Here is a 26,077-nt window from a genome sequence, read left to right on the forward strand (position 1 = left end):
AGGGAGGGAGAAAAGGGAGAGAAGAAAGGAAGGAAAGAAGGAAGAAAGGAAGGAAAGAAGGAATGAAGGAAGGCAGGAAAGGGGGTCACATTACAGCCAAGTGTGGCAGCACACCCCTATAATCCTGGTACTTGAGAGGCTGTGGTACGAGGATCATCTTGAGTTTGAGACAGACTGGGCTACACAGTGAGACCATCTTTAAAAAAAAAAGAGGGAGTGGAGCCGGACAGATGGTTTAGCAGTTAAGACATTTGCCTGCAAAGCCAAAGGATCCCGGTTCTATTCTCCAGGACCCACGTAAGCCAGATGCACAAGGGGACACATGTATCTGGTGTTCATTTACAATGGCTGGAGGCATTGGCACACCCATTCTCCCTCCCTCTCCCTCTCCCTCTCCCTCTCCCTCTCCCCCTCCCCCTCCCCCCCCCTCTCTCTGTCTGTCTCTGTCTCTTTCTCTCTCTCAAATAAATAAATATTTTTTAAAAAGTGAGCTTGGGGAGATGACTCAGTGGTTAAAGGTACTTGCATCCAAGCCTGACTACTACAGTTCAGATCCCCCAAACCCACGTAAATCCTGAAAACAAGTAGTGGATGGGTCTGTAATCCTAATGTGCCTACAGCAGTAGGAGGCAGAGTCAGGAGGATCTCAGGTTTGTCGGCCAGCTAATCTGGCATTTGCAATGACAAAACAAGAGGGCGCCTATCTGCAGGCAAATGCCTTAACCAATCAGCTGTCTCTCCAGCCCAATAAATACAATGTGAAGGTAACATTAAACTGGGACTCAAGCAGTGGGAGATATATTTGGTATACTTCTAGCTACACAATAGGCATTTGGTGAATATTTTGGAAGCAAATTGGTGACTGACCAGTCAGAAATTCCTAGTGTGTACCCTGTGTCCCTCCAGACACATTTCCCCCACCTCTTCTTTCCCTGAAAAATCACTCCAGCTGGCATCTAGGGGAATTTTATGACAACACACGTCCATGGTCAACATGTCATGCTACCTCTATCAGCCCTGCAGAGTGCTTGCTATGGCGTCAGGTGCTCTCCACTCAGAATACCCTCACGAACTCCCCTGATACTGCCATCACCCCTCACATTCAAAGTGCAACCTGCTATCATCATATGCCCAGGTATAGTATAAATATACCTATACACACACATATGTAAATTATCTACATATAGGTTTGGTATATAGCACCAACTTTCATTTATTATAAATATATATGTCTACATTTCTTATATATACAAGACACGTGGAGAAATATATATTCTTTTCTTAACATTTTTTAGATTTTATTTGTATTTATTTAAAAGAGAAAGAGAGAGAATGGGCGCATCAGGACCTCCAGCCACTGCAGACAAGCTCCAGACCCATGTGCCACCTTGTGCATCTGGCTTATGTGGATTCTGGGGAGCTGAACCTGGGACCTTAGGGTTCACAGGCAAGCACCTTAACCACTAAGCCACCTCTCCAGCCCTGAGAGATATATATTTGCTAGGCATCCTCAATTCTACAAGAAACATGATGGAGGAGTAAGTAGGCCGACAACCGGATGGATAATAGACAGGAAAGATAATGAAGAAGATGACACAATCTTCGCCTAAAATAAACAGCAAACAGTGGCCCAGTGTGTGGAAGGTGCGATCAGAAGCCGGTCTGTTCGTTGCAGCTCTTACTAGCTACCTGACTGAGAAGGGGGAAAGTTACCCGTACTCACACCCCTCCCTGCCCAGCCAACCTGAGGCTGTATCAACTATGAGATACCTCTAACCCAGTCTGTCTCACTCGCTTCACTTGGTGGCAGCAAATTAAATGCAGAGGTGGGGGACTATGCTAGTCGACACGAGGTCTGTGCACACGGCTGGCAATTAGTATTGGAGGCAACATTCTAGAAAGGCAACAGCATTGGGCCATGAATAATAAGACAGCAAACTGCATGGCCGCCTTACAAATGCTGCAGGAATTCAAAGTGAGAAGCGCCTCAGAACCCGCATCTGTATTCAGGCCATCCTGGTCCCCCTCGGGTGGAGAGCAGTGACTGACTGGAGGACTTTGGTGATTTGCTTCTCCCAACAAGAGAGAAAGCCCAAACCAAGATCAATCACGCTGCTCGGGGCTGGAGATGCCACCCCACAGCAAGAAGAGCCTGGCCCAGCACAGCCTCCTGACCGCAGTGTCTCCGCAGAAAGGGGGGGCACAGCACGCAGGGCTGACAGCTGCTGAAACAGGAAGGGTGGGCCAGAGCTGGAAACCTGGAAACCACTGGGTAACGTGGGCAGGTGTCCCTCACCCGACCCTCCTACTGGACTTCACAGACTCTTCCAGTCCCCTTTGGTACCAGATCACAAGCCTATTCATTCCAAGATCACCAGGGCTTAGGGCACCTGAATCATTACCAGAGTTTCAACCAGCAGGTGAAAAAGAGACAAGGACAGTAACTGAGATCTTTCTCAGCAAGTTTCTCAGGAGTGCATAGGCCAGGCCTTCCTTTTCTTGGGGGAACAGAATTCACAAAAGCAGTAATACTTTTCTAAATTCTAGAATGTTCCCTCCCCAGTTTAAGGGCTGAAAATGAAGGCAAAAAGGGAAGAGATGGCCAGGAGTGATGGCGTACGCCTTTAATCCCAGCACTTGGAGGCAGAGGTAGGAGGATCACCATGAGTTTGAGGCCACCCTGGGACTACATAGTGAATTCCAGGTCAGCGTGGGCCAGAGTTAGACCCTGCCTTGAAAAACCAAAAAAAAAAAAAAAAAGGCGGGGGGTGTGGGGAGATGACAGTCACAAGGCTGTGTCTGCAAATCTGTGATAGAACAACTCAGAGGACTTTGAAAATAAGGCAACCTGGTATCCTGTGTGCTGGCCTAGCCACCAGCTGGTGTGACTCCAGAAGCCCGGGGCTCACACTGTGACCAGCCCCCTCAGGCCTGCTGACTTGTCCACAGAGTGCACCCGGGCTGCACTGGCAGGTCTCTCCAGTTAGAACCTGGGGAATTCAGGGTTGGGGGTAACTCAGTGGGAGGGGAGAGGCCTGGGGAATGCATTGAGACAGCCTCACTCAGCTGCTGTTCCAGGGCTAAAGAGATGACTTGCTTGCAAAGCCTAATGGCCCAGGTTCAATTCTCCAGTGCCCATACAAAGCCAGATGCACAAGGTGGCACATGTGTTTGGAGTTTATTTTATTTTATTTTGGTTTTTCAAGGTAGGGTCTTGATCTAGCCCAGACTGGCCCGGAATTCACTGTGTAGTCTCGGGGGGTGGGGGAGCTTGAACTTGCAGTGATCCTCCTACCTCTGCCTCCTAAGTGCTGGGATTAAAGGCATGCGCTACTACATGTCTTGTGTCTAAAGTTTATTTGCAGATGCAGGAGGCCCTGGTGCACCCATTCTCTCTCCCTCCCTCCCTCCCTCCCTCCCTCTCTCTCTCTCTCTCTCTCTCCCTCCTTGCAAATAAATAAGTAAATATTTTTATTTGCTTTTAAAATATTTTTATTTCTTTACAAGCAGAGAGAAAGAGAGGAAAAAAAGAAAGAGGGAGAGACAGAGACAACGGGAATGTCAGGGTCTCCAGCCACTGCAAATAAACTCCAGATGTATGTGCCTCTTCATATGTCTGGCTTTACGTGAGTACTGGGGAATAGAATCTAGGTTGTTAGGCTCTGCAAGCAAGTGTCTTCACTGCTGAGCCATCTCTCCAACCCCCTAAATCATTCTAAGAAGCAGGGAGCCAGTAGTCTTTAACGTAGATGCCAGGCAGGAGATGGCTCCCAGCTTCTGGAGCCTTCTAGGGCCTGGCGGTCACATCGTCCTCACTTCTGTGAGGTTCCCCAATGCCTTGACGATGAATTCCCGGTCTACTCCGTCTCTACAGCCCCCACCCCGCCGGGGGCAGCCACAGGCACAGAAGAGCCTGGATCAGGTGACGCACCTTGCCCTGCTGCACCCCCTGACCCCTCCAGCATTCACACCAGCGGTCAGGCAGAGCAAGGCTTCGTACCTACCACAGGCTCCCAGCTCGGTTTCCATCTAGCAGTGACCTTGAGCTCTGAACCTCCCTGAGATGCAGCTCTTTGTGCCTTGGCTACTATTGCTACCTCCCCAGGTCCTCTCCTGATCCCCTGCTCCTGTCTGTCAGCCTTGCTAGTGTCACAGTGAACTCACGTTCAAGTCAGCCCTGGCATGCAGCTGCCCCACAGTGACTGCTCTTAGGTGAAAACCAAGTCCTCTTCCCTACCTACCTGGGGACTCTGTCTGTCCATTAATGCCATGCTCGACCCTTAAGCCTGCAGGCACCCCAATACAACCCCTTTTGCTAATTAATCCCGCTAAATTTTGTGTGTGTGTGTTAACACCATTATTGAAATACAATTCACAAACCACAAAGGTCATGCTTTTAAAGTTTACAACCCAGTGGGTTTTAGTACATTCAGAGTCGTGCAACCTTCCCCACTCTCGAATTTCAGAACATGTTCATCACTCCAGAAAGAAACCCATTAGCAGTCACTTCATTCCTCCTCCTCTCGGCCCTGGAAAGGACTGATCTACTTTCTGCCTTGTGGATTTGCATATTCTGGGTACTGCATATAAATGGAGTCATACAATACATGACCTTTTATTCACTATTTCATTTTTTTTTTTCCTGTTCTAATCTTTATTACTTCTTTCCTTCTGCTTGCTTTGGGTTTAGTTTGCTGTTCTGCTAGTTTCTTACAGTCGAAGATTATTGACTTAAGAGCTTTCTTCTTTTTTATTTTTTTAATATAGGCATTCACAGTTATAAATCTTGTAGGCTTAGAATGTCATATTTTCATTCATCTCAAAATAATTTCTAATTATGCTTGTGCCTTCTGTGAATATTTAGGAGTCAATTTCTTTTCCACATATTTGTGAACTGTCCCAAATTTCCTAACTTTGACTTCATGGTAGCCAGAGAACATACTCTGTATGACTTTAATCCTTTTCAATTTAGTGAGACTTGTTTTGCAGCCTGGCATATGGTCTTTTGGATAATGCTTGATGCACACATAGAAGAACCTTCTGTTGTGGGGCAGAGGGTTCTATCCATGTCTGCAGAGCCCAGCTGGGTTACATGTTACTATCCAGGTCTGTAGAGCCTAGCTGGGTTACATGTTATTATCCATGTCTGTAGAACCTAGCTGGTTTACATGTTACTATCCATGTCTGTAGAACCTAGCTGGTTTACATGTTACCCAAGTCTTTATTTAATTTAATTTACTGATCCTTTGTCTTCTAACTGTATCCATCACTGAGAAGGAGTCCTTAAAGCCAGGCATGGTGGCACATGCCTGTAGTCACAACATTCAGGAGGCTGAGGTAAGAGGATTGTAAATCTGAGACAAGTCTGGTCCACAGTGAGTCTGAGGTGAGCCTGGGCTACACAGTAAGATCCTACTTCAAAGAAGAAAACAACAAAAATAATGTCAAATGAAAATTTTTCAATACTAAGAAAAAAAGAGGAGGCTGGAGAGATGGCCAAGGTTAAGGCACTTGCCTGCGAAGTCAAAGCACCTAGGTTTGATTCCCCAGTACCCACACAAGCCAGATGCACAAGGTGGCACAGGTGTCTGGAGTTTGTTTGCAAGGGCTAGATGCCCATTCCATTTGCTTCTCTCTCTCTCTTTCTCCAATAAATAAATAAATAAAATATTTTTTTAAAAAAAGAGTTGGGCATGGAGTTGCACACCTTTAATTCCAGCACTCAGGAGGGAGATATAGGAGGATCATTGTGAGTTCGAGGCCAGCCTGAGACTACATAGTGAATTCCAAGTTAGCCTGGGCTACAGTGAGACCCTACTCGAAAAAACAAACAAACAAACGAAGACAATAAAATAAGACCTTGAGGTCTGCAACTGTCATTGCTGAACTGTTTTTCTTAGCATTTGTTATTTTACTTTTTGTATTTTGGAGGTCTGTTACCGAATACATGGATGTTTATGATTGCTATAATTTCCTGACAGATTGTCCCTTTCATCATTATAAAATGTCCTTCTTCATCCACAGGAACAATTTTTGTCCTTTTTTCAGTGACTGAACACAAGGCTTTGGGAATGCTAGCAAGCAGTCTACCACCTTTCCCCAGACACATTTTTTGCCTTAAAGCTTACGCTGTCTGATTTTTTAAAAATATGTGATTTATTTATTTATTTGAGAGAGGGAGAGAGAGAGACTATAAGCATGTGAGGTCCTCTTGCCACTGCAAACACTCTAGATGCATGTGCCACTTTGTGCATCTGGCTTTACGTGGGTACTGGGGAATCAAACCCAGACCAACCCAGGCCTGCAGATTTTGCAAGCCAGCACCTTTGAAGGCTGAGCCATTTCCCCAGTCCTGATATTTTAAAAACACTTCAATGCTTTTCTTCATTACCACTTGCATAGAATATCTTTTTAAAATTTTTTAGTTTTATTTATTTATTTGAGAGTGACAGACACAGAGAGAGAGAGGTAGATAGAGACTTCCAGACACATGTGCCACCTTGTGCATCTGGTTTATATGGGTCCTGGTGAATCAAACTGGGGTTCTTTGGCCTTACAGGCAAATACCTTAACCACTGAGCCATCTCTCCAGCCCAAGATACCTTTTTTCCTAATCTTTTCCTTTCTACCTTTTTTCTTTCTTTTTTTTAAAAAATATTTTATTTGGGGATGGAGAGATGGCTTGCCTGTGAAGCCTAAGGACTCCAGTTCGAGGCTCAATTCCCCAGGACCCACGTTAGCCAGATGCACAAGGGGATGCACGCATCTGTAGTTCATTTGCAGTGGCTGGAGGCCCTGGTGCGCCCATTCTCTCTCTGCCTCCTTCTGTCTGTGTGTCACTCTCAAATAAATAAATAAAAATTAAAAATATTTTATTTGTATTTATTTTTTTATTTGAAAGAAAGAATGGACACACCAGGGCCTCCAGCCACTGTAAACAAACTCCAGACACCTGTGCCACCTTGTGCATCTGGCTTACATGGGTCCTGGGGAATTGAACCTGGGTCCTTTGGGTTTGCAGGCAAACACCTTAACCACTAAGCTATCTCTCCAGCCCCTTTCTTTCTTTTTTGTGTTCTGTTTTTGAAGGGGGCAAAGACTCATGTAATTGAAGAAAATCCCTCAAATTCGCTATGTAGCCGAGGACAGCCTTGAGCTCCTGAGTCTCCCACCTCTACCTCCTGTACACTAGGGTTATAGGTGAGTGCCACCGTGCCTGGCTTTTCCACTTGATGATGTCTTTAAGTCTAAAATGTGTCCTGTAAAAAAATAAATAAATAAAAATAAAATAAAATGTGTCCTGTGTAGACAGCAAATTGTTTTATCATGTTCTTGGGTTTTCATGTAATACATTTTGTCGATTTCTGTCTTTTTATTAAAATGTTTACCCTGTTGGAATTAAATTACTAATAAGATAGGGTCTATGCCATTTCGTTAATTGTTTTCTCCATCAGCCTTTTTTGTCCATATATTCTTCCATTTATGCCTTCTTTTGTGCTAAATAGATATTCTCTAGTGTAGCTTTTCATTATCTTTTATTTCATTTTGAAGCCAATTTCTCAGTGGTTGCCTTGGAAATTATAATTACTGTGTGTGTGTGTGTGTGTGTCTGTGTGTGTGTGTGTGTGTGTGTGTGTGTTGTGCTGGGGATCAAATACAGCCTTGCCCATGCTGGAGTCACCTTCTCAGCTGATACAATGAACATTTTTGTTGTTATTTTTAAATTATTTTATTTATTTGCAAGCAGAGAGAGAGATAGATAGAAGACAGACTGAGAGAGAATGGGCAAGCCATGGCCTTTAGCCACTGCAAATGAATTCCACATGCATGCATCCCTTGTGCATCTGGCCCTGGGGAACTGAACCTGGGTCTTTGGTTTCAAAGGCAAGTGCCTTAACCACTAAGCCATCTCTCCAGCACATTATTTTTCTTTTCTTTTCTTTTTTTTTTTTTTTTTTTTTTTTTTTTTTTTTTTTTTTGAGGCAGTGTCTCACTCTAGCCCAGACTGACCCAGAATTCACTACGTAGTCTAAGGGTGGTCTTGAACTCAAAACAATCCTCCTACCTCTGCCTCCTGATTGCTGGGATTAAAGGCGTATGTTATCATGCAAAGCTTCAATTATCATTTTTGAAAAGGCTAGCTTGGACTGATGCTGACTTAGATGCAACAGAATACAGAAACGTTACTCTGACAGTCACACACTGCATCATGACGTTTTGGTCAACACGAAGCACAGACACAAAGTGGTCCCGTAAGATTTCATCACCTGGTGATGTAGCTATCTCGGTTTGTACACAAACACTTTATGATAGTCACATAATGATGAAATTGCCTAGCAATGCAGTCTCAGAATGCATACCTGTTAGGTGACATAAGACTATAGTTCTATTCTCTCACCTCTCCTTTGTGCTATTATCATCATGCAAATTATCACTGAATGGGATAATGCAAAGTTAACTGCTCTATAATTACTGCTTTATGCAGGTGTCATTTTGATCAGATAGGAGAATTTATTCCTGAAAGTACTCTATTTTTCTCACATGGATTTGAGTGACTTTCTCATATCCTTTAATTCCTGCGTGAAAGGACTCCCGTTAGTATTTCTTATGGGGCATGTCTGCCAGTAACAAATTTTCTCAGTTTTTATTTATCTAGAATATCTTCATTGCTCCTTCATTTTTGAAAGATAGTTTTCCTGGATATAGAATTATTGATTGACAGCTAGCACTTTGTGTCACCCCTGCCTTCTTTGTCTTGCCCTGACTAAACTTTACCTTTTTAATGGTTTCTTGCCTAATTTTCATTTTTCTGTTACATTATGTTTTTGTGACAAGACTTATTTGTCTCAGGTGACAGACAAGACTGCAAGGAGCTAGCTTAGTCGCACAGCACATGTCGGACTGGGATAGCCAAGGCTAGCTTTGACTGTAATCCTCCTGCCTCCGTCTCCCAAGTGCTAGGTTTGACAGGTGTGCACCTGCAAGCCCAGCTTTCTCGCCTAAATTGTGAAGGGACTCTAACTCTTCATTTCTAGCTCAGCCATCTCTTCCTTCCTGGAAAAGAAGAGGCTCTTCAACACTGCTGCTCCTGACCCTCCAGTTCTCCTTTACAGTGACCATCACAAGAGCAGTTGAGGAATGAACAGCGCACACGGCTGGTAGGCATGCTTTCCATCGGACAAGAGCCAGCAGAGTGGCGCACTGCAGACTCAATAATGCTTACTCCATGAACAGATAAAGCCCACTCTTGCTGACGGAGGTTAAAACACTGGTCTCAACTTTTCACTCTGTAGCAGGAGGACACAGCCTTACCTGTGCTGCTCTACTGATGGGAAGTGTACACCCTGCCCCTTGACTTGGGGTTGGCTATGTGACTTGGCCAATGGAATGTTCATGAATATGATGTACGCAAAGGCCTGAAATGCAATGTATGACTGAGCTGGCTCTTTGCCCTCCTGCCCATCACCCTGAGGGAAGCCTTGTGTGGTGGTTACTGGTCCTGATGGATTCAAAGACACAGCGACTAACTTAAAAACCCAATCACAGGGCTGGAGGGATGGCTTAGCAGTTAAGGCGCTTGTCTACAAAGTCAAAGGACCCTGGTTCGATTCCCTAGGACCCACGTTAGCCAGATGCACAAGGGAGCGCACATGTCTAGAGTTCATTTGCAGTGTCTGGAGGCCCTGGAATGCCAATTCTCTCTCTCTCTCTCTCCCCATCTTTCTCTGTCAAATAATAAATGAATAAAAATAAAATATTTTTTTTAAAAACCAATCACAGTGTGCATCTAACTGTGGCCCGCTAGGACTGGTTCAGATTGCTGAAGCCTCATCCAACCCACAAAGCTGAGAGAAAATTACTTACTGCCGGCGTCAGCAGGTTTGCCACACTACAATATTGTAGCGCTAGGTGACAAAGACATCCGGTGACCCTGTAGACTGAGAGGATGTCCTCCCAGTGACATCTCTTCTGGAAAGTCCTGCTTCCTCCTCCTCCTCAACCTCCCTTCACATCACACCTGCACTTGGGGCACATACCTCCTGCCAGCTGAGCCCTCTCCAGGCATCTTCCCCCAGCCTTTGTCTACTCACTTCCACTTGCTGTCTCTCCCCCAGACTCATCCAAGAGCCCCAAACCAGCACCCTACCGGCTTCCAGAACTTATTAGCAGGGCTCACAAGATAAGCGTCCCAGAATTTTACACCCTGCGCCTGCGACACTCATCTCTAGCAGCACACTGGTGCGTACTAAGGACCCGGCATGGCGCCAGGCACACAACATGGCTGTGGCTGGATTTGAGGCTTTGTCCTCCTGCATCCTGCCTCTCACCAATTCCACTTCCGGCCCCAAGCCGCAGTATCTGCAGCTCGTCCTCTGCTGGGGGACTGGGCAAGGGGCTGCCCCCTCACTTATTTCACAGGCAGAACCCTGCTTAAACTCAGAAGCAAGGACTGCGGCAGGCAGCCCATTCCCTTACAGTGCAATTCTGAGTCAATGTGTGATCTACTTGTATAACTGTCTATTTCAAGGAGGGCTGGAGGCAGTTTAGGGGCTAAATGTGATATAAAAAAAATAAACAACTTAGGGATCAAAGAGAGGAGAGGCCATGCAGAAAGCAGAAGGGAAGACGTCACCAGAAATCTGATGGTTAACCTGAGCAATGCATCTGACTCAAGGCGCTCCAGCAGCACCCCCCAAACAAGGCAGGCGTCAGGGCCATGGAGTGCCACATAAAATCAGACAGCAGAGGCCCTAAGTGTGACCCCACGCCCAAGTGGCTCCAAATGCAAAAAGATACTCCTGGGGCAAACTGGGGTTACCCCAATACTAACCACTAGCACCTACAGACCAAGGGCAGTTGTGACTGCCTTGCATATGGCTTCTCACAATGTCACAGACACTCTCTTACTCCCATTTTGCAGATGAGGAGACTGAGGGCCACTGAATACAGTGGTCATAGAATCGGGATGAAAGCCTCGAGCCTGAGCCCTCAACGTGTGAGCAACCCGGCTTCATTCATGCTGGCCTATATCCTATAGTCCTGAGAGCCAACAAGCCTCAGGATCTGGGCCAGCCCTTTCCCCAGGTGGAGACCTCACTCATTCTCTTCACTTCAAAAGAGCTGTCCTGAAATGGCTTATTCAGCTTGCCATACCTCCTGGTGGGGCCCCTGAGACGACCAGCTACCAAATTTCACAGGTGTGTCTCTTCCCTCCCCTACACTTCACCTCCAATGGGTTTCTCCTTCTAGTCAAGCCCTCCCACGCATCCACTTCCAGCTCCTCCAGGTCTGCCTCCACTCGCCTTCTGTCCCCACAAAACAACCCAGCACCCCACAGGACCAGGTTCAGCATCTGTCAGCCTGAGCTCATGGCTGAGAATGTCACACAGTGAGCTTTCTTTAAGTTAGTGGCCTCCACGGTGCAAACCTGATGCTGCTCTGCCTCATGGACCTACTACTAGTGTTTTGATTTTTCTGAGACAGAGTCTCATGTAGCCTAAGCAGGCTTCAAACTCAGTATGTAGCTGAGGTTGATCTTGAACTCTTGATCTGTGTGCCTCCATCTCTCAAATGCTGGGATTACAGGTGTGCACCAGCACACCCAGGCCCTTCAATCTCTGGCTATTGGGTCAACACATTCTGGGGTCCTGGCTACCTCTGCTGCCTGTCATTTCTTCCCTGACCCCTATTACATGACCTGGATGGAGACTTTTAATTCAGCAAATTCCAGCTGAGGCCCATTCATACCAACTTCCCCTCTCTTTGGAGAATTAGTTTCCTATAGGGCTGGAAAGATGGCTTAGCAGTTAAGGCTCTTACCTGCAAAGCCTAAGGACCTAGGCTCGACTTCCTAGTACCCACTTAAGCCAGATGCAAATGGTGACACATGTGTCTGGAGTTTGTTTGCAGTAGTTGGAGGCCCTGGCGTGCCCATTCATTTTCTCTTTCTCTCTCCCTCTTCTCTCATGAATAAATAATTTTAAAAAAAATTTCCATCACACTATTGAGGGTATCTAGTTCCCTATGACCAGAACCTGAAATTTGAGTGTAGGAAGTCTGCAGCCAGTCCAGCTCTCAGGGTATTTCTGTGAACAGTCAAAGAGGTGTCCCTGTGTACAGGTGAGGCTAGCCTGGACTACAGGAGATCCTGTTTTGAAACACAAACAAGACAAAAGGGAAGGAGAGAAGAAGAAAGGAAAGAGGAGGAAGGAGAGGTGGAATAATAGTAAAAACCAGTGTTATGCCTTATAATCCCAGCTCTGAGCAGGGCGTGGTGGCGCACACCTTTAATCCCAGCACTTGGGTGGCAGAGGTAAAAGGGTTGCTATGAATTCAAGGCCACCCTGAGACTACATAGTGAAATTCAGGTCAGCCTGAGCCAAAGTGAAACCCTACCTCAAAAAAAAAATCCCTTAGGCTGGAGAGATGGCTTAGCGGTTAAGTGTTTGCCTGTGAAGCCTAAGGACCTCAGTTCAAGGCTCGACTCCCCAGGACCCATGTTAGCCAGATGCACAAGGGGGCGCATGCGTCTGGAGTTCCTTTGCAGTGGATGGAGGCCCTGGCGTGCCCATTCTATCTATCTATCTGCCTTTCTCGCTCTGTCTGTCCCTCTCAAATAAACAATGAACAAAAAAAATTTTTTTAATAAAAAAAAATCCCAGGGCTGGAGAGATGGCTTAGCGGTTAAACACTTGCCTGTGAAGCCTAAGGACCCCGGTTCGAGGCTCGATTCCCCAGGACCCACGTTAGCCAGATGCACAAGGGGGCACACACATCTGCAGTTCGTTTGCAGTGGTTGGAAGCCCTGGTGCGTCCATTCTCTCTTTCTCTCTCCCTGTTTCTCTCTCTGTCTGTCGCTCTCAAATAAATAAGAATAAACAAAAAAAAATTAAAAAAAAATCCCAACACTAGAGGGTTGAGGCAGGAGGATCATGAGTTCCAGATTAGCCTGGGCTACATAGCCAAGAACCTGTCTCAAAAAAAACCAAAACATAAAACAACAACAACAACAACAAAAAAGCAGCACTATTTTAAAACATTAGATATTCCATATTATGTTACCAAGTTTCCCTAATAAAACAACCAAATCAAAGCTCTCTTCCAGGGAGTCCTCATATGCCATTCAGCCTATAGAAGTAACTTGGGAGACTGGAGAGATGGCTGGAGAGATGATTAAGGTGTTTGCCTGCAAAGCCAAAGGATCCTGGTTCAACTCTTCAGGACCCACAAAAGCCAGATGCACAAGGGGCACATGCATCTGGAATTCGTTTGCAGTAGCTGGAAGACCTGGTGTGCTCTCTCTCTCTCTCCCCCTCTCTCTTTCTCTTCCTCTTTCTCTCTCTCAACTAAATAAATAAATAAAGTATATTTTTAAAAAGAAGTGACTTGGGCACATCCACCATGCTCACAAACACTAGCAGCTCTAACCAAGCAAGGTACTCACAGCCAAGACCAATTCAGTGGCCTTCAGAGGGAGCCAGCTAGGGTCCAAAGCTCTATGCCCTCCCCCTCTCCACCCAAGTTTATGCAGAAATCCTAATCCCTAAAGTGATAGTATTAAGAGGTGGGGCTTTGGATAGATGGTAAGGCCATGAGAATGGAGCCTCCTTCAAAGGGGTTAGTGCCCTTATTAAAGAGGCCCTGGAGCTTGAGAGATGGCTCAACAGTTAAGGAGCTTGCCTGCAAAGCCTAAGGACCCATGTTTGACTCTCCAGATCCCACATAAGCCAGACACACAAAGGTGAGGCAAGCACAAGGTCACCATGGCCACTAAGTGGCACAAGCGTCTAGAGTTCGATTCCAGTGGCTGAGGCCCTGGCACGCTGATTCTCTTTCTTTCTTTCTCTCTCTCCCTCTCTCTTAAAAAAAAAAAAAAAATTCATCCTCTGCACTGGTAACAAAAACAACAAAACCCAAAACCCCTCTGGAAGCTCAGTGACCCTTTCCATGACGGGGAGACAGCGGCAGAGCACTGTCCACACCTTGAACTTCTCAGGCTCCAGAACCATGAGAACCATTAGGCTTTGCAGGCAGGTGACTTAACCACTGAGCTATCTCTCTCCATCCCTCCTTCTCCTCCTCCTCCTCATTATTATTGTTTTGTCATTTTCAATGTAGGGTCTTGCTACCAAGGCTCTGTTGCTTACAAGCCACCCAATTTGTGCTGTGTTGTTATAGCCACCCACGTGGGCTAAGACAGACTTATGTCATGGTAAGAATGAGGTCCTGGGCTACAGAAATGGCTCAGCAGTTAAAGGAACTTGCTTGCAAAGTCTGGTGGCCTGGGTTCAAATCCCCAGTACCCACATAAAGCCAGATGTACAAAGTGGTGCATGCACCACCCAGAATTCCTTTGCAGTGCCAGGAGGCCCTGACACACCCATTCCCTCTCCATCTCTGCTTGCAAATAAATAAATAAACTATTTTTTTAAATAATGAGCCAACCAGGCATGGTGGCACATGCCTTTAATTCCAGTACTTGGGAGGTAGAGGTAGGAGGACTGCTGTGAATTCAACATAGTGAATTCTAGGTCATCCTGGACTACAGTTAGACCCTACCTCAAAAAATCAAAAATAATAGTAATAATGAGCCATGTATGGTGATACACACCTTTAACCCCAGCACTCAGGAAGCAGAGATAAGAGGATCACTGTTAGGTCAAGGCCAGCCTGGAACTACAGAGTGAGTTCCAGGTCAGCCTTGGCTAGAGTGAGCCTCTACCTCAAATAATAATAATAATAATAAACCATGTCCAGCACTTAGTAGGCAGAGGTAAGAAGGTCACTGCGAGTTCAAGGCCACCCTGAGATACATAGTAAATCAGGTCAGCCTGGGCTAGAGCAAGACCCTACTTTGAAAAACACCAAAACAAAACAAAACAATGACAAAACAACAATAATGATGATGGTGAGGGATGGAGAGAGATAGCTCAGCAGTTAAGTCGCTTGCCTGCAAAGCCTAATGACTCAGGTTAGATCCTTCAGTGCCTACATAAAGCCAGGTGCACAGTGATGCATGCATCTGGAGTTCTTTTGCAGCAGATGGAGGCCCTGGTATGCCCATTCTCTCTCTCTCCTCTCTATCCCTCTCTGCTTGCAAATAAATAAATAAAAGTATTTAAAATAGTAATAATATTGAGTTCCTGTTTCTGTTTAGCTCAAGTTAAAAGTATAAGGTTTGAACAAATCCAGACAGTGGAAGAGATGTCTTTGTGTCTAAACTAGGGTCAAGGGAATCTGAGAGGTGGCTTGTGGAAATAAGTAGCACCCCCCTCCACCTCCCTATCCCACCCCGGTCACCCTGCATAATTAGAAATGGCAGATGGGAAAAGGGTACTGCAGGAACCAGCTCTGAGAAAGGACCTTGGAAACAGAACGAAAGCTGGAACGACACGGGCAGCTGGGAGGCAGCCTGGGCTGGTTCTTTCCATGGGGCCTGGAAATAATTTCTCATTCATCTCTGACCTTTTCTTGGCCAACTTCACCCACTGCACCTTCCCCTTGATCAAATACTTTCCCAGACCCTGACATTAACAAGGGCAAGCAGTGCGACAATTCAGAGGCCAGCCGAAATTGGGTCGTTACCTGTCACTAACCTATGTGATTTGATGGTATTAAAAGCAGCAGCAGCAGCAGAAAGAAGAAGCCAGGCGTGGTGGCGCACACCTTTAATCCCAGCACTCAGGAGGCAGAGGTAGGAAGGTCACCGTGAATTCCAGGCCAGCCTGAGACTACATAGAGAATTCCAGATCAGCCTGGGCTAGAGTGAGACCCTACCTCGAAAAAAACAATTATAAAGGAAGAAGAAACAAAAAGAAACCAGAAGAGAATTCATTTCCTTTTTCACTTTCAGATGATGCCACATTCAGGGCAGAGCAGCTTAAGTGGGAACCTTCTAGAGCGAAGGGTTGCTGTGATGGAGCCCTGGCTCTCTCACCCTATGCCCAACACCTCCTCACCTAATACACTCTTAAGAAACAAGAGGGGTGAACCTGGCTTCCAAAAATGAAGCCCAGAAAGTAACACAGACTCCTGCATTTTGCCTTCTAAATTAAGCCAGTGCTCTCCATTAACTTGCCGCTGGGGAATGAGAGAAAACTGTTTCAAAACTGGGAATTGAATTTAAAGTAGGGAGTGGGGGAACAATCTCACCAAGTCCAGATGTCTGAAGTAATGTGCTGCTTCTTTTTAAGATGTTGGAGATCAAACTCTGAGCCTTGTGCATGCTAGGCAAACCACTACTGCACCCCCAGCCTGTTGCAAACTTTTCCAGTTAACTCTTAAGTGACTGTCTACTTGAAAGTTTACCTGACAGGCCAAGAATTCAATTGTTCAAATGAAGTCATGGGGCTATGGATGTAGCTCAGCATGTGCAAGGCTCTAGTACCAAACCACAAAAGCAAATAAACAGCCACACAAAGAGACTCAACCAGGGTCATGCAAAAACTTGGACTGGGCTGGAGAGATGGCTCAGCAGTTAAGGCACTTTCCTGCAAAGCCTAATGACCCAGGTTCAATTCCCCAGTACCCATATAAAGACAGATGCACAAAGGGTAGTTTGTTTATAGCAGCTAAAGGCCCTGGTGCACACATTCATCCCCCACCCCCATCTCTGCCTACAAATTAAAAAAAAAAAAAAAACCCTCAGGGACTAAGCTGGATGTGATGGTACATGCTTTTTTAAAAAATATATTTTAGAGCTGTAGAGATGGCTTAGCAGTTAAGCGTTTGCCTGTGAAGCCTAAGGACCCCAGTTCAAGGCTCGATTTCCCAGGACCCACGTTAGCCAGATGCACAAGGGGGCGTGCGTGTCTGGAGTTTGTTTGCAGTGGCTAGAAGCCCTGGCACCCCCACTCTGCTCTCTCTCTCTCTCTCCCCCTGCCTCTTTCTCTCTCTGTCTGTTGCTCTCAAATAAATAAATAAATAATAAAATGTTTATATATATTATTTATTTATTTATTTGACAAAGAGGGAGAGAGAAAAGGAGAAAGAGAATGGGTGCACCAGGGCCTCCCACCACTGCAAACTCCAGATACCTGCATCCTCGTGTGCATCTGGCTTACGTGCGTCCTGGAGAATCAAACCAGGATCCTTTGGCTTTGCAGACAAACACCTTACCCGCTAAGCCATCTCTCCAGCCCTGGTGCATGCTTTTAATCCCAGTACCGGGGAGGCTGAGGTAGGAGGATCACTGTGAGTTTGAGGGCAGCCTGGGACTACAGAATGAGTTCCAGGTCAGCCTGGGCTAATGTGAGATTCTATCTAAAAACAAAACAAAAACTCTGGCACTAGAGCTAGGGAGATAACTAGGCGGGTAAAGTCTTTGCCTTGCCAGTATGAGGCCCTGAATCCCCACTACCCACACAAAATGCCAGAGGTAGTGGCACATTCTTGTAATCCCGGCTCTAGGAAGGCTGAGACAGGCAGATCCCTGGAGTTTTCTGGCCAGCCAGTGTAGCCTAATTGGTGATCTCCAGGTCAACAAGAGATTCTGTCTCAAAAAAAAAAAAAGCAGGGGGGAGGGGGGCTAGGGGTATGGCACAAGGGTTAAAGGCACTTGCTTACAAAGCTTGCTGATCAGGTTTAGTTCCCCAGCACCTACATAAAGCCAGTGCACAGAACAACACATGAGTCTGATGTTAGCTTGCAGTGGCAAGAGGTCCTGGACCCCCAACCCCACAAACACAGACACATACATGAATGAATGAACATGGAGAGCATACCTGATGGTGACACCCAAGGTTGTCCTCTGGCCTCTAGGCACACATATGACTACACACAACACACACACTCACAAAATTCCCTCAGACACTGGGTAAGGCAGCTAGTTCATGATCAGAGCTTAGTAACGTGAGAGGCAAGCCCTGCTAAGGTTTTGGTTCTAGACATTAATTGGGCACGCTGTCTCCAACAGGGTTCTTTGGTTCTAAGACGCAGAAATCAAATCTGCTTGCCTAATGACTGGAGAAGTCTTGTAGCTCAGCAACTGTGGAAAGGCTGAAGGTTCTGATAGAAAAGCAAAAAGGAACTGGGGCAACTGCAACAGTCTGGGCCTCTAAGATCATTGCTGCCATGTTAGGAACAAGCACCTCCAATATTCTTCCATATTCTTCTTGGAGAGATTTCACTTATTCAAGGTTCAGTTTCCAGAAAGGACAGACCAGGGGTACAGCCCAGTGTAGGGGAAGGTCTCTGTGGTGGTTTGAATGTGAATGTATGTCCCCCATAGCCTCTGGCATTTAAGTTTCCTGTTTAAGACTCCAGCAGCCTGAGTGTTTGCTTTTTGATGTTTGCTGGATGTTAGTCTCTTTCTCTCCTTGGATATTTGGAAGGGAGCCAAGTTCTTCAGGCATTGATGGAACCTACCCTGGATCTTGAAATAAATCTCTTCCTCCTATGAACAGTCTGCTTAGATATCTGTCCCAGCAACATGGAGCAAACTGCAACAGTCTTTCACATAACCTGGGAGAGAGCCTCACAGGTGTGCTTCCTCTGTGAAAGTGAAACATACTGCACACTGATGATGCACGCGGCCTTCTCAATAGATGTTATGCTTCAGTTTTAAAGAAAGCTACAGGGTGCTGGAGAGGTGGCTCAGTGGTAAAAGACACGTACTTGCAAAGCCTGATGGCCCGGGTTTGATTCCCCAATACCCACATAAAGCCAGTTGCACAAAGTGGCCCATGCATCTGAAATCTGTTTGCAGGGGGAGAGGCCCTATGCCTCCCTCTCTCTCACTCTCCTTGGGGAAAAAAAAAATATATATATATATATATTTTTTTTAAGTTCCACTTAGAACGGGGGAAAAAAAAAAATATATATATATATATATATATATATATTTTTTAAGTTCCACTTAGAATGGGGGAAATATATATATATATATATATATATATATATATATATATATATATATATATATATATTTTAAGTTCCACTTAGAAATTCTACTCCTTTTTCTTTAAAAAAAAAAGTTTGTTTTTATTTATTTATTTGCAATCAAAAAGAGAGAAAATGGGCATCCTAGGGCCTCTTGCCACTGCAAATAAACTTCAGAAGCACACATCACTTTGTGCCCATGGCTTCACATGAGTACTGGGGAATCAAACTCAAGCTGTCAGACTTAGCAAGCAAGTGTCTTTAATCACTGGGCAATCCCTCTGGCCCAGAAACCCCACTCCTAAGAGAGGAAGATCATGTGAGAGAAACCAGAGCTCAAGCCCAGCCTGGCTATCCCGGAAGACCTCTTCTCAAACCAAAAACTAGCCACCCCATCTGACCTCATCACACAGAGCAGATAAGGCTATGCACGCCATTGCATGCACAGCATCCAGGGAAGGTCAGTGCGTGACATTGTGTGCACAGCATCCAGGTAAGGACAGTGCATGACATTGTGTGCACAGCATCCAGGTAAGGTCAGTGCGTGACATTGTGTGCACAGCATCCAGGTAAGGTCTGTGCGTGACATTGTGTGCACAGCATCCAGGTAAGGTCTGTGCTTGACATTGTGTGCACAGCATCCAGGTAAGGTCTGTGCGTGATGTCGCGCACACAGCATCCAGGTAAGGTCTGTGCGTGACATTGTGTGCACAGCATCCAGGTAAGGTCTGTGCGTGACATTGTGTGCACAGCATCCAGGTAAGATCTGTGCGTGACATCGCGTGCTCAGCATCCAGGTAAGGTCTGTGCATGACCTCGCGTGCACAGCATCCAGGAAAGGTCTGTGCATGACGTCATGTGCACAGCATCTAGGGAAGGTTTGCGTGTGACATCACGTGGACAGCATCCACGTAAGGTTTGCGTGTGATGTCACATGCACAGCATCCAGACCATCCAGGTAAGGTCTGTGCTTGACACTGTGTGCACAGCATCCAATGACTGCAACAGTCTGAGCCTCAAAACCACAACACAATAGAACCATAGACAAACATTGAATTTTAGTTAGTGGCTAGCTTGCTGAAGTAGCCAACTGTTTTGTTCATCCAAAGATGCTATTAAGATAGTGAAAAGCCACATCCTGTGAGAATTTGTCACACAGAAGTAGGCACTGGATTAGTATCACCACGTGAATGTGTGAAGATCTCCCAGGTATTGAAAATAATCTACTAGGGGAAAACAGTTAAGGAAAGCACAGGCATGTAAATGAGAAAACACAGCCATAAACACACCGAACCTCCACAATAGTCAGTGAGATGCACTTAACGCTCAGTGAGGTATTAGTGCAAGAGGCTGGCATGCACTCTAGTTGTGGATGGAACTAAGTACAAGTGAGGATGTGACACTGGGCAGGGCACTGTCTGGAGGGAACACATGTTGCTTCAGATTTTGTGGAGCATGTGACCTTGTCATTCTACCCACACATACACAGCTCAGACCAACTTGCACCTGGAAAGAATGTTGTGGATAGGAGAGAAAGGCACAAAGAGTCCAGTGCCATTGGGTAGAAAGGATAAGGTGGACATGTTTACCAAGGGTAATGAAAAAGTAATGAACAACAGCAGTATGCAAAAGCAGGATTTGTCGGGGCTGGAGAGATGACTTAGAGGATAAACGCTTGCTTGTGAAGCCTAAGGAGACTGGTTTGAGGCTTGATTCCCCAGTATCCACGTAAGCCAGATACGCAAGGTGGTACATGCATTCAGGTAAGGTAAGGAGTTCCTTTGTAGTGACTGGAAGCCCTGGTTCACCCATTCTTTCTTTCTCTCTCTCTCTCTCTCTCTCTCTCAAATAAATAAATAAAAACAAACATGTAAAAAAAAAAAAAAACAGGATTTGTCCCAAAAATGTAATGCACACCAATGGAACTAGTAAGAAATTGGAGTGCTGATGATGTAGTTCAGTAGACAGAGTGCTTGCTTAGCATGTATGAAGTCCTGGGTTCCATCCCCAGCACTGCATAAAACTGCACGTAATGGTGTACAGCACTTGGAAGATGAATGCAAGAGGATCAGAAGCTCAAGCTCACCCTTGGATACATACTGAGTTCTAGATCAGCCTGGAGCTACATAAGACTCAAATAAAGGAAAGAAGGAAACAAATGTAATGATCTCATTTATAAAAGCTCAAAGGTATAAAGAGCTGTAAACTGGGGCTAGAGAGATGGCTCGGTGGTTAAGGCACTTGCCTGAAATCCTAACAACCCAGGTCTGGTTCCCCAGTACCACATAAGGCCAGATGCACAGTGACACATACATCAGGAGTTTGTGTGCAGCAGCTGGAGGCCCTGGAGTGTCCATTTTCCCTCTCTCTCTCTCCTCCCTTCTCTCTCTCTCTGCTTGCAAATGAACAAATAAAATATGTATTTAAAAAGAGTTGTACGGCTGGACAGATAGCTTAGTGGGTAAGGCACTTGCCTGTGAAGCCTAAGGACCCAGGTTAGATTCCCCAGGACCCACATAGCCAGATACACAAACTGGCACATGTGTCAGGAGTTCATTTGCAGTGGCCAAAGGCCCTGGCACGCCCATTCTCTATCTGCCTCTTCCCTCCTTCCTTCCTTCCTTCCTTCCTTCCTTCCTTTCTCTCTCTCTCTCTCTCTCTCTCTCTCTTTCAAATAAGTAAATAAAATATTTTTTCAAAAGAGCTGCAAATTATTGGTGGTAACAGCATTCAGGACAGCATATCCCCTAGGGACAGGAGGAGCAGATCCACTTAAGGGGACATCTATAAGCAATGTCTAAAAGATTAGCAGGGTTCTTATCTTTTAAGTTAGCCAGCAAATGTCTGCTTTATTCCCTTCATAAACTACACATGCATGTTTTATAAGCTTTTGTATATATATTTACAAGTATTTTGTTTGTTTGTTTTAGTTTTTTAGGGGTAGGGTCTCACTCTAGCCCTGGCTGACCTGGAATTCACTATGTAGTCTCAGGGTGGCCTCAAACTCTTGGCGATCCTCCTACCTCTGCCTCCTGAGTGCTGGGATTAAAGGCATGCCCAGCAAGTTTGTTTTTTGTTTATTGGGTTTTTTTTTTTAACTCTCTAACTTCCAAATGGGCACTGTGGTGTACACCTGTGTACCAACAACTTGGGAGGCTCAGGCAGAAGGATGGCTTAAGCTCATGAGTTCAAGACCAGCTTAGGTAACATAGTGAGATATCTCAAAATAATCAGTAGTAACTTTAGCCAGGTGTGGTGGCATATGCCTTTAATCCCAGCACTTGGGAGGCTGAGGTAGGAGGATCACCGCGACTTCAGGGCCACCCTGAGAGAACATAGTGAATTCCAGGTCAGCCCGGGCTAGAATAAGACCCTACCTCAAAACCAACAAAAAAAAAGTGACCAAGAAGCCAGCATGGTGACACATGGCTATCATCCTAATACTCAGGAGGTGAAGGCAGTAGGAGGATCAGGAGTTTAGGGCCATCCCTGACTACATACTAAGTTCCAAGCCTGCCTAGGCTACATGAAACCCTGTCTCGGGAAAATAAATAAATAAATAACATTGGAAGAAAAATGAGACAGATTAATGAAAATACAGAAAGTCCAGAGACTTCCTTATTTAGACAACATAAAGACAGCTCATGTTTTGAGTCCATCAGAAGACAGAAGAAGGTTCTGAAAATCTAGTAACTCTAGTCCTGTGGGGGACGAAGACTGGAGAGCCACTGGGGCTCACTGGTCAGCCAGTCTGACCAAAGAGTGGCAGCTCGGGGTTCAGGAGACTCTTCCTCAGGACCTACGCAGATGAGTGACAAGGAAGGTGACACCCAACACTTCTTTCAGCCTCTGCTCATGCGCACACGCAAACACCCCCACACCACGCATACTGCTCATACACAAACACGCCTGAAAAAATAAACAATAAATAAATGTTGATTGGGTGAGGAAAAAAGAATGCACCAAGAGTGTCTATCTGACCTTGGGGTGGGGAAGACCTTCCAAGCCCAAAAGCAAAGAGAGAAATCATTTGTACAAAAGGGTGATGGCCTGAATCATGTTTGCCAGTCAGCCGGGGCTGCAGAAACAAAGTACAGTAGGTGGAGGCTCACATCTCATTGATTTCCCACAGACCTTGATTTCCGGAGGTGAGAAGTCTAAGATCAAGGAGCCAGCTGATTAGGATCTGGGCGGGCTCTCTTCCTGGGTAACCTACCGTCACCTTCTCCATGTCCTCAAAGGCCTTCCTACGTCAGGGGGAGGAACAGAGTTCTCTGTTATCTCTTCTAACCCTACCAGAGAGGGCCACCCTATGATGGGCTCCTTCCATCCCCCCCCCTTCCTCCTTCCCTTTCTCTCTCTCCCCCTCTCTTTTTTTTTTAAAGATTTTTTTTTGTTTATTCTTAGTTATTTATTTGAGAGTGATAGACAGAGAGAAAGAGGCAGAGAGAGAGAGAGAGAGAGAGAGAACGGGCATGCCAGGGCTTCCAGCCACTGCAAACGAACTCCAGACGCGTGCGCCCCCTTGTGCATCTGGCTAACGTGGGACCTGGGGAACCAAGCCTCAAACCGGGGTCCTTAGGCTTCACAGGCACACACTTAACTGCTAAGCCATCTCTCCAGCCCTAAAGATTTTATTTTTATTTATTGTATTTATTTATTTGAGAAAGAGAGAGAGAGGACGAGTAGGTGCACCAGGGCCTCTAGCCACTACAAACGAACTCCAGAAACATGCTCCCCCTTGTGCATCTGGCTAACACGGGACCTGGAGAATCCTTAGGCTTTGCAGGCATGCACCTTAACTGGTAAACCATCTCTCCAGCCTTTTTTTTTTTTTTTGTACAGGGGCTCGAACACAAGGTCTAGGGTTTCAGGAATGCTAGGCAAATGCTTCACACCTCCAGCCTCTATGCCTTCTTTCAACCCAATGACTCTTTACTCCAAATATACCCACACTTGTAGTTACGGCTTCAATATATGAATCTTGGAGGAACACAAACATTTAGTTCATAAACATTTAAAACTCCTCTATGTCAGAGTAATAATTAAAGAAAAACACCCAACTAAAAGAAAAATATCTGTTACATATATGTCAGGACATTTTTCTTTCATTTGGTGTTTTTCTGTATGTTCCGTTTTTAAACATAAAATGGTGGTTTTCTCTGGCAATTGCTAATCAGACTTTTATTTTCTTCTGTATTTTCTAAACTTCCCACAGAATACATGAATTATTTCTATAATTCAAAAAAGTATGCACCTTTTTTTCTTTACTTTTCTTTTTGAGGCAAGCCCAACAGAGTGGCCCTTTTTTTATGTGAGAGAGTGAGAGAGAGAGAGAGAGACAGAGAGTGAGACAGAGTGAGAAAGAGAATTGGCGCACCAGGTCCTCCAGCCACTGTAACCGAACTCCAGACACGTGTGCCACCTTGTACCCATGTGCAACTTTGCACACTTGCGTTACCTTGTGTGTCTGGCTTAGATGGGACCTGGAGAGCAGAACATGAGTCCTTAGACTTCACAGGCAAGCACCTTAACTGCTAAGCCGTTTCTCCAGCCCACAGTATGCATTGTCCTTAAGAAGGACGTCACAGTCAAGCACCATCTGGGGCTGACAGCCCAAGTATGAGGCTGCAGGGGGGCATGGGGGATGAGCTGGCAGCGCTCTGCTTGGTATGGAGTCCAGGATGTACACCCTGTACCATCTACAGACTTTGCAAGGAACCTTGAAGGATACTGGGAAGGATGGTGTGACCGAGGTCCTGAACCAGTGAAGTCTTTATGGAAAAAGGAAAGCATATGACGTGGCTAAGGGGACAGACCCAGAGCGTGACAAAGAGACAGATCCCAGCTCAAAACAGGAATAATTTCCACCTACCTGAGCTACCTCTAAATGCAGGACACTGTGTCATGGCCTCCTTGTCCCACCCAGCCATGACTCAGGGATGGAATGAGGGGCAGATTCTGGTATTAGGAAGGAGCCTAAATTAGACATTTTGAAATTACAAAAGCACCTCTCCTTTTAAGAATTGAAAACAGGGCCAGGTGTGGTGGTGCACACCTTTAATCCCAGCACTTAGGAGGCAGAGGTAGGAGGATCTCTATGAGTTCGAGGCCACCCTGAGACTAAATAGTGAATTCCAGGTTTGCCTGGGCCAGAGCGAAACCCTACCTTCAAAAAAAAAGAATTGAAAACAAGGCTGGAGATATTGCTCAGTGGTTAAGGCACTTGCCTGCAAAACTAAGGGCCTCAGTACCCACATAAGTCCAGACCCACAAGGTGGCACAGGTGTCTAGAACTTGTTTGCAGTGCTAGAGGCCCTGACACACCCATTCTATCTATCTTTATCTGCCTCTTTCTCTTTTTCTCTCTACCTCAAATAAATAAAATATTTATTGGAAACAGGGCTGAGAGTGTGGCTCAGTGGCAGAGAACTTGCCTAAAATATGAGGTCCTACATTTGATCCTTAGCACCACAGAAAGAGGGAAGATAATTTACAATAGACTATCCTTAAAAAGATTGAAATTGGGCGATGTATTCATCAAAGGCTGGGGTATGGCTCAGTGGCACAGAGCTTACTGACCATACACAAACCTCTAGGCTTGATCTCCAACATAACATACACATACACCACAATAAAAAATTATTATTTTGTGTATGGGGGCGCCATGACATATGTGGAAGCTGGAGGGCAACCTCAGACTGTTGGTCCTCACCTTCCACCCTATGTAAGACAGGCTGTCATCGTTTTGCTGCTGGGAACGCTAGGCGAGCTGGCCGGAGCCTCCGGATCCACCAGACTCCACCTCCCACTGCCATAGTCTTCTTGGAATTACAGAAAAATATGCCACTCGTATCTAACTTTAAAACATTTGCTAAAATTGAAAGTATAGGGCTAGCCTTGGTTTCCCACCAGGAATAGATGATAAGACCCTATTGCTGAAGACTGCACATACTTGGGCTGAAAGGCCACTGAGAAATCCTGCGGGAACTGAGCTGATAACCTCCTCCATGCAGACCAGCTAACAGAAAGCTGGAAGAAGCCATTCTGCATGCAGTTCAATGGGAGAAAGAGAAAACACCAGTGAAGATACTCAACAGTGGACACTGCAAGCCTTATATTTGGCCAGCCAGGCCAAATGAGCCAACTGGTGCAATAGTGGCATGTCTATCATGGTGGAAACCAACAGCCCTCTATT

At 45.7% G+C, this 26,077-nt stretch overlaps 1 protein-coding gene across 2 annotated transcripts in view; it reads right to left on the minus strand.

Annotated features, from left to right (window-relative positions):
• Nucleotides 1-26,077, minus strand: part of Rph3al (rabphilin 3A like (without C2 domains)) — a 192,495-nt gene that overhangs the window by 155,081 nt on the left and 11,337 nt on the right. The window lies entirely within an intron of this gene.

The sequence above is a fragment of the Jaculus jaculus genome, chromosome 9, assembly GCF_020740685.1.
Source record: "Jaculus jaculus isolate mJacJac1 chromosome 9, mJacJac1.mat.Y.cur, whole genome shotgun sequence".
Classification (NCBI taxonomy): Eukaryota; Metazoa; Chordata; class Mammalia; order Rodentia; family Dipodidae; genus Jaculus; species Jaculus jaculus.